This window comes from Canis lupus, chromosome 17 (genome assembly GCF_003254725.2).
Source record: "Canis lupus dingo isolate Sandy chromosome 17, ASM325472v2, whole genome shotgun sequence".
NCBI classification, from domain to species: Eukaryota; Metazoa; Chordata; class Mammalia; order Carnivora; family Canidae; genus Canis; species Canis lupus.
This window is the reverse complement of record NC_064259.1, coordinates 17,762,799-17,772,209: the sequence shown is the minus strand read 5'-3', so window position 1 is coordinate 17,772,209 and position 9,411 is coordinate 17,762,799. Positions and strand designations below refer to the sequence as shown.

Here is a 9,411-nt window from a genome sequence, read left to right as displayed (position 1 = left end):
ACATACAAAAAAAAGAGATGTGTAGCTGAATCCAGTCTACAGAGGCAGATACCAAATCATCCAGGGCTTTTGGAGATTGAACATGGCATTTGGATTTTATTTTCAATGTGAGTGAAGCTGAGGAGGGTTTTAAGCAGAAGAGTGACTTCTGCACTGAAAAAAAAAAAGTCTTTTTAAAAAAATATTTATTTATTTAGTTTAGAGAGAGAGAGTGCTAGTGAGCCATTGTGAGTGGGGGGAGGAGCAAAGGGAGAGGGAGGGAGAGAGAATCTTAAGCAGACTCTGCTGAGCAAAGAGCCCAACATGGGGCTTGATCCCATGACCCTGAGATCATGGCCTGAGCTGAAACCAAGAGTAGGACACTCAACCAACTGAGCCACAAGCCGTGCATGTGCCCCTCTTTCTTTTTTTAAACTCACTTCTGTTCTTCTGTCCTTACAGGAGGCTAAGGGCTGTTGGGGACTGGCCCATGAATGAGTATCTGGGGTCTGGATAAACGTAAGGCAGGAGAGTGGGAACAGTCCTAGGGCCCAGCTCCCTGCTCCCTGCTCCTTTGGGCTGCAGTGGCTCACTCCCTGAGGCTGGCCGCTCTGTTGGGCATACTCCAGGGGAGGCCAACCCCTGGGCTTGGGGGGTTCTGGTCACACTGCTGGTGCTCCAGCCTTTACATCACAGTTTTCTCCCTCCCTAGACAGACTCGGGTGTGGAGATCACATGTTCTGTATCTGTGTTGCTGGTGCCACCTCATGCCACCTGTGCTCCAAGCATGGTAGGTACTTGATATATAATTGGCGACAGATGATGGCAAACGGTGGTAGAACTGACTGTGCATGGAAACTGCCATGTGTCGGTTTAGTTATTCGTGCATGCCTTTATTTACTCTGTGAACATTTACTGGGGGACTGCCTTATGCCTTGCTTTGTTCTAGGGGCTGTGGGTACCTTTATCAGATACCCAGTCTGTACCTGTTTTTTTAAGGAGCTTACATTCTTAGAGGAGAGATAGATTTTTTAAAAAGCATAAAAACAGGGAATCAAAGAGAACAATAACAATCAGAGGTAAGTGCTATGAAGGAAATCAACAGGGAAACTAAGTGCTTGGGCCTGGAGCCTCCCAGAAGGACTAACTCCAAGTTCTGAAGGTATAATTTAATGAACGAACAAATGCACGAATCAATAATTTTCCTGCCCCTGGATTTGCTGCAGTCTGCTCAATTTCTCTTCTCTGAGTCTGTTTCTCCTGGGAGGAGGACCGTGTGTGTTGGGGGTGTGGGCAGATACTCAGGAAAGGGTTTAAGGAGACAGTAGAAAGCTGCAATTCCTATTTTAGAGCCATCTAGCTGCAGTGGGAATGGGGTGGGCCCCTGGCTAGGCTAGGACAGACGCTTTTTCAGTGCTGGAGGGTGTGATGGGGGGGGGGGTGTTCAGCTAATGCAGAGGAAGAGGCGTATCTGGAGACCTAGAAATAAGACTTGAAGGTTTATTGGTTAAGGGAGGAGGAGGTTAAAGGTCAAGGGGGCAAGGACCATGTCCAGGTGTCTCTAGTTTGGACAAGGGGCTGGCTGGAAATGGTAATTTCTTAAAATGTGACATTGAAGATAAAGAGCAAGGTGGGGGGGAGAATTTCAGTTCTGGGTAAGCTTTATTTAAGGTCCCTGTCTGTGGGGAAGTTGACACACCTGTGGTGTGCTCAGGCCTGAGGCTTGGCTGGAGACCCAGGTGTGGGGGGGTTGTGGGTACACGTGCTGGGAGCCAGGGAGCCAGAGGCTGAAGAACCAGACTTCAAGAGGCGGAGAGGAAGAGAAGCTGGCAAAGGAAAAAGTTAAATATTCAGAGAGGATTAATAGAGAGAAAAGAGACCTGGCTTAGGAGGTGGGGGTGCAGACCCGAAGCACAGGAGGTGCCCTTCGTGGTGTCGGCTGGAGGGGATCCACCAGGTGTGTGTGTGTGTGTGTGGGAGGAAGGTGAGGGCGCCCATCTGGCGCTTTCTGTTCTCACTGCAGGCAGCAGGTGAGTACAAGTCCTGTGAGTCTTTCCAATTTTTTTTAAGGGGTAAAACTCTGGCACAGTAAGATTCTCCCAGGATGGAGCCTGCAGAGCTGAAGGGGTCGGAGGTGTGGGAGGGAAGGGCAGGCACCTGAAGGGGGTGTGCCAGGAGGCAAGGTGGGTGAGCCCCCTTCCACCTTTTTAGGAGGAGACAAGGGTGGAGATGTAGGGAGTGTGTGTGTCGTATGTCTATTTGTGGGGGCTGTGGATGTGCTGTGTGTGTATGCAAACAGGAGACTCAGGAGTTCGTCTGCTGTCTTGTACAGTTCTGTGAAGTGGGAGGATGAAGAAGGTGGTGGAAAACCAGGTGGGTGAGTGGTGGGTGTTCGGTGGAGGAGGAAGGGGTGAACTGCTAGCATTGAGGGGTCTCGGTGCTTGGGTTGCACGCATAATTCCAGACCATATTGGGTGGTCTGATTGGGCCTATAATTTGAAGTTGTTTTGAATCTGTAGCTGAATGGGTTAAGGTCAGATCTTCTGACCCCAGAGCATGTGCTTCCTTCTCAGCCTCCCAGAGGGGATCCAGGGGAGGTGGCAGTGTCAGAGGCAGCCTGAGTTGCTGCTTTCCCGGGTGAAATGGGAAAGAGGAGGAGGAGACCCACCCAAGAGTTTTTTTTGTTGTTGTTTTTTGTTTTTTTAAAGATTTTATTTATTCATTCATGAGACACACACACACACAGAGACACAGGCAGAGAAGCAGGCTCCATGCAGGGAACCTGATGCGGGACTCGATTCCGGATCTCCAGGACCATGCCTTAGGCCTAAGGCAGGCGCTAAACCACTGAGCCATCCAGGGATCCCCCCACCAAGGAATTTTTAAGATAAGCTTGTGTGACTCTTTCCTTTTGTCTCATTTTCATATTTCTGGTCTTACCACCTGTCCCTCCCTCTTCTCCAAATTTGTTCCATGAGTATTTAATGACTGGGACAGCAGGTTCTGCTCCTATAACTGGAAGTCTTATGTCTTGCTTGGGTTCAGGAGATAAGCTGCTCATCTTGGGTTTGAGACTAGGGCTCCAGATGCTACTTCTGAATGTCTCTGCATTATGGTGAGTGAGTGGTCCATCTGCCATCATATTGTGGCTGTGGAGCCTGGGAGGTCGGCAGAAGTAGAAGCCTGGTGACACTGAGCTCTGGGTATCAGTGATGGGGGCAGGGTGGGAGGAATTTTAATGGGGGGTCAGGGGCCAGAGTTAGTACAAAGCACTAGGTCCTGTGTTGTAGATGCATGCCGTGTCAGGTCAGGTCCTCTTGATGCAGAACCTGAGATGGGATCCTTCAGAATGTGATTAATGGAGGAGGTGCTCTCAGGAGCAGGGGGTACAAGGAAAGCAGAATAGGGTAAGAAGGGTAAGGTAGGATGTGGCCTCAGCTGCATGCCAGCTCCCTTTGCCCCATAGCAACCTCTGGAATGTGGATTGTACCCCAATGTTGGACTTTCCTTGCCTATGCTTTCCTTGAAGTATGGAGGCAGTGGCCATTATTTCTCCTGGTGTCCCCACACAAACCAAGATAAGTCTAAGAGAACACCAACAGTTTCCATTATTACTTCCATTTACTTTGTTTCATATAGCAAAGTCATTCGTTCATTCATTCATTCACTCATTCACCAAATACATATTGTGACTGGCTCTTCCCTATACCTTGACATTTCTGGCTTTTCAGACACATTTTCCTTAAATACTGTACTAGTCACTGAAAGCCAAAGAATTATATGCTCTCAAGAGCATCAAGAAGCCTCCCTTTTCTTTGAGTATTTGTTGGCCTAGGTTATTGCTGTGTTTCTTGGCTTTCTGCTTTATCTAAATAAGTTTACACATCTCGGTGTGAAGAAGGAAGAGAACAGGAGAGCATTGCAGACTCAGGAAGAAGAAGAAGAAGGATAGGATGAGGAAGTGCAAGGCCAAGGGTCCGGGGCAGGCTTCCCAGTCTTGCCAGCTATTGCTCATGGGCCACACCTGGATGGGAAAAGAGAAAGAAGAGCTTGCTTTTGTGGATGGAACCTACCTTTCTGGTATGGATGATGGAGGATTCCTCCCAGGCCACCTTGGAAGTTTGTTGCTATGAAAGCTCCTACTTATCACTGAGAAGCTGAGGCTTTATGAACTCATCACTATAGTTTTTAAAATTTTTATTTTTATTTTTATTTTTTGCATATTTTTTTAATTGGAGTTAAATTTGTCAACATATAACATAACACCAGTGCTCATCCCGTCAACTGCCTCCCTCAGTGCCCATCACCCAGTCACTCCATCCCCACGCCCATCTCCCCTTCTGCTACCCATTGTTCATTTCCCAGAGTTAGGAGTCTCTCATGTTCTGTCTCCCTCACTGATTTTTCCCACTTATTTTCTCTACTTTCCCCTATGATCCCTTTCACTATTTTTCATATTTCCCATATGAGTGAAACCATGTGATGAATGTCTTTCTCCGATTGACTTACTTCACTCAGAATAATACCCTCCAGTTCCATCCACATCGAAGCAAATGGTTGGTGGGTATTAGTCATTTCTAACAGCTGAGTAATATTCCACTGTATACGTAGACCACATCTTTTTTATCCATTCATCTGTCGTTGGACACCGAGGCTCCTTCCACAGTTTGGCTATTGTGGACATTGCTGCTATAAACTTTGGGGTGCAGGTATCTCAGTCTTTGCATCCGTATCCTTGGGGTAAATCCCCAGCAGTGCACTTGCTGGGTCATAGGGTAGCTCTATTTTTAACACTTTGAGGAACCTCCACACACTTTTCTAGAGTGGCTATTCCAGTTCACATTCCCACCAACAGTGCAAGAGGGTTCCCCTTTCTCCACATCCTCTCCAACATCTGTTGTTTCCTGTCTTGTTGATTTTCCCCATTCTCACTGGTGTGAGGTGGTATCTCATTGTGGTTTTGTATTGTATTTCCCTGATGGCAAGGGATGCGGAGATTTTTCTCATGTACATGTTGGCCATGTCTATGTCTTCTTTGGTGAAATTTCTGTTCATGTCTTTTTCCCATTTCATGATTGGATTGTAATACCTATTCTACTAAAGCTATTCCAAAGGATAGAAAGGGACAGAATACTTCCAAACTCGTTTTATGAGACCAGCATCACCTTAATTCCAAAAGCAGACAAAGACCCCACCAAAAAGGAGAATTATAGACCAATATCCCTGATGAACACAAATGCAAAAATTCTCAACAAGATACTAGCCAATAGGATCCAACAGTACATTAAGAAGACTATTCACCATAACCAAGTGGGATTTATCCCCAAGATGCAAGGTTGGTTCAACACTCATAAAACAATCAACATGATAGATCATATCAACAAAAGAAAAAACAGGAACCATATGATCCTCTCAATAGATGCAGAGAAAGCATTTGACAAAATACAGCATCCATTCCTGATCAAAACTCTTCAGAGTGTAGGGATAGAGGGAACATTTCCTTAGCATCTTAAAAACCATCTATGAAAAGCCCACAGCAAATATTCTCAGTAGGCAAAAACTGAGAGCCTTTCCCCTCAGATAAGGAACATGACAGGGATGTCCACTCTCACCACTGCTATTCAACATAGTACTAGAAGTCCTAGCCTCAGCAATCAGACAACAAAAAGAAATAAAAGGCATTTAAATTGGCAAAGAAGAAGTCAAACTCTCTCCACAGATGACATGATACTGTATGTAGAAAACCCAAAAGACTCCACCCCAAAAGTGCTAGAACTCATACAGCAATTTGGCAACATGGCAGGATACAAAATCAATGCCAAGAAATCAGGGCATTTCTATACACTAACAATGAGACTGAAGAAAGAGAAATTAAGGAGCCAATCCCATTTATAATTGCACCCAAAAGCATAAGATATCTAGGAATAAACCTAACCAAAGAGGTAAAGGATCTATACCCTAAAAACTACAGAACACTTCTGAAAGAAATTGAGACAAGATGGAAAAATATTCCATGCTCATGGATTGGAAGAGTTAATATTGTGGAAATGTTTATGCTACTCAGGGCAATCTACATGTTCAAAGCAATCCCTATCAAAATACCATGGACTTTCTTCAGAGAGTTGGAACAAAGAATCTTAAGATTTGTGTGGAATCAGAAAAAAACCCGAATAGCCAGGGGAATATTGAAAAAGAAAACCAGAGCCGGGGGCATCACAATGCTGGATTTCAGGTTGTACTACAAAGCTGTGATCATCAAGACAGTGTGGTTCAGGCACAAAAACAGACACATAGATCGATGGAACAGAATAGAGAGCCCAGAAATGGCCCCTCAACTCTATGGTCAAGTAATATTCAACAAAGCAGGAAAGACTATCCACTGGAAAAAAGACAGTCTCTTCAATAAATGGTGCTGGGAAAATTGGACAGCCACGTGCAGAAGAATGAAACTAGACCATTCTCTTACACCACACACACAAAGAAACTCAAAATGGATGAAAGACCTAACGGTGAGACAAGAATCCATCAAAATCCTAGAGGAGAACACAGGCAACACCATTTTTTAACTTGGCCACAGCAACTTCTTGCAAGATACATCCATGAAGGCAAAAGAAACAAAAGCAAAAATGAACTATTGGGACTTCATCAAGATAAGAAGCTTTTGCACAGCAAAGGATACAGTCAACAAAACTAAAAGACAACCTACAGAATGGGAGAAGATATTTGCAAATGACCTATCAGATAAAGGGCTAGTTTCCAAGATCTATAAAGAACTTATTAAACTCAACAGCAAGGAAACAAACAATCCAATTATGAATGGGCAAAAGACATGAACAGAAATCTCACAGAGGAAGACATAGACATGGCCAACAAGCACATGGAAAAATCTACGCATCCCTTGCCATCAGGGAAATACAATACAAAACCACAATAAGATACCACCTCACACCAGTGAGAATGGGGAAAATCAACAAGACAGGAAACAACAGATGTTGGAGAGGATGTGGAGAAAGGGGAACCCTCTTGCACTGTTGGTGGGAATGTGAACTGGAATAGCCACTCTAGAAAAGTGTGTGGAGGTGCTTCAAAGCGTTAAAAATAGAGCTACCCTATGACCCAGCAAGTGCACTGCTGGGGATTTACCCCAAAGATACGGATGCAGTGAAAGACTGAAGTACCTGCACCCCAAAGTTTATAGCAGCAATGTCCACAGTAGCCAAACTGTGGAAGGAGCCTTGGTGTCCATCGACAGATGAATGGATAAAGAAGATGTGGTCTACGTATACAGTGGAATATTACTCAGCTGTTAGAAATGACGAATACCCACCATTTGCTTCTATGTGGATGGAACTGGAGGGTATTATGCTGAGTGAAGCAAGTCAATCAGAAAAGGACAGTCATATGATTTCACTCATGGGGAATATAAAAAATAGTGAAAGGGTGACAAAACATCACTATACTTTGATGTCAAAGAGAGGTCACTGTCACTCATTTCCCCATTGTGGCCCTATCTTTAAAATCAGTGTGCCTGGTAACTTGATATTAAAGTCCCATTCCAGGGCTGAGAGCCTCTGTCTGGTTGATTCCTGGTTTAACTGGTTGAGAACAATTAATCTGGCCTTGAGAGGACATATCTACTGGCAGGAAACTCATTATTATGGTCATTAGTTTATCCACGGCTCAGATAAGGGATAATGGCATGCCACTAGGGTTTTGGGGGATTGAAACAAGTGTGAGAGGATCCACAATTGTCTTGGAATCAAGACTTACTAATCTTGAAAGACTGGCTAAATGGATCAAAACCTGAAAGATAAAATACTGCATTTTTGGTTAAAAACTCAAAATTGTGCAAACACAGATGAGTGGAAGCTGGTGTATGAGCAGTTCACGTGGAAAGACTTAGGAGTTTTAGCTCAGGATATATTTATTTTTAAGTTCAGTAAATATTAATTGGGTGCCAGGCACTGATCCAGGAGCTGGGGACACAGCAGTGAATAAAGTGACATCATCTTTATGCAGCTTGCATTCTAGTCCTGTAATGCAAAGCGATATATAGTACACACTATGCAAGACAAATAAGTAGGGTTTATGGTATGAGCTGGCTACGGGTGGTAAGAGCAAAGGCAATGGGAAATGTAATGGGGTGCTATTTTAAATGGGGGAGTCAGGGAAGATTGTATGAGGAGGTCACATTTGGCCCATTAGCTGTTTGACGTGGCTGCAAAAAAGCTACTGAAATCTGGGTTCTATGATGAATTAGTTCCACTAATTAGAATGACCTGCCTGGACGCCTCTACCCACCTAAGTTCACCTGACTCCCTCCAGCTGCAGGCTGGGCCCTGCAGGCCCAGCTGGGCCTTTCAGGAAATTACCAAGCCAACTTGCCTGACCTTGGCCTCATTTCAGGAAATCTGCATCTTCTCTACTCTTGTGAGCTATCACCACCCCCACAACAAAGTCTGTCATGGATCACTTCCAACACTGCACCCCACTATCTGAGACAATGGTGCAGACAGTGGGGGCTAGCTGGATTGTCCCAGGCCCCCATACTGGGGCTGCCCACTGTGCCCAGATGACCCTGACTTACCCAACCTGAGCTATTGACTCCCTCACTGTTTCAAAGTGCTCTGCTGGCACTGGCTTCAGAATAAGATTCAAAGGGAACATTTTCTATTTTATTGATGTTCATCTTCCTAAGTTTGCACAGTGTGTGGCGTAAATGCTAATTTTTCTAGGTGGGAAAAAAAGTTTTCTCCCAAACTTCTTGCAATTTTATTAATAATGTAGCAAATGAGACAACATATTCTGAGGGCTGAGTCAATCCCGCGGAGGCAGCCTGGGCCTCCGAGCGGCCGTGTTCTTCCTCCCGCTGACTCCATCTCTCCCTCGGTCTCTCTCGGGTGGGTTGCTGAGGCACTGAAGAGCAGAGGGCAGGGGGAATTATGCATGAGCAGAGAGAGGAGACGCTGACCTTCTGTGTTTAAAGGTTAAGGTGATTTCTTGGGAAATGGAACCAACTCACTAATCAGAAGCTGTTCTGAATTTTTCTGCAAAAATTAGACCCTGTGACTCACTTCTCAAGCTCTGTTTGTGAGGATATCCATATCTATATATAAAACAACTAAGCCAAATTCAACCTAAATTTATTAAACACCTACTGTTTTCCCAGTCTTAGGAAGAGTTAGGCTAAAAGGGACACAAGGAAGTAAATCAAAACCCTTGGTCGTCTGTAACACATAAATAGACCTATGCAGTCATCTTTCATCTCCAAGCTACTTAAAAGGAGCAAGATAGTTATTCTGGGGATTTAGTTAAAGGCAAACATGATCGGGGCACATTCTACCCCTACTTTTATGGTCATGTGTTGATGTTAAAGCAATGCTCAGGATTAAGGTCATTGGTGCCATGCGATCTTAGCCAGTAGGTCAAATT

The 9,411-nt window shown here is 44.7% G+C and overlaps 1 long non-coding RNA gene across 2 annotated transcripts in view; it reads left to right on the top strand.

The window, feature by feature from the left end:
* The first annotated feature begins 689 nt into the window (after positions 1-689).
* Positions 690-9,411, top strand: part of LOC118351253 (uncharacterized) — a 112,063-nt gene continuing 103,341 nt past the window's right edge. Inside the window, exon 1 of one of the 2 annotated variants that reach the window (XR_007403285.1) lies at positions 690-769. This is a non-coding gene — a long non-coding RNA (uncharacterized LOC118351253). Of the gene's footprint in view, positions 770-1,449; positions 2,010-9,411 lie in introns of those variants that run through there. The other variant, XR_007403284.1, reaches the window with a different exon arrangement.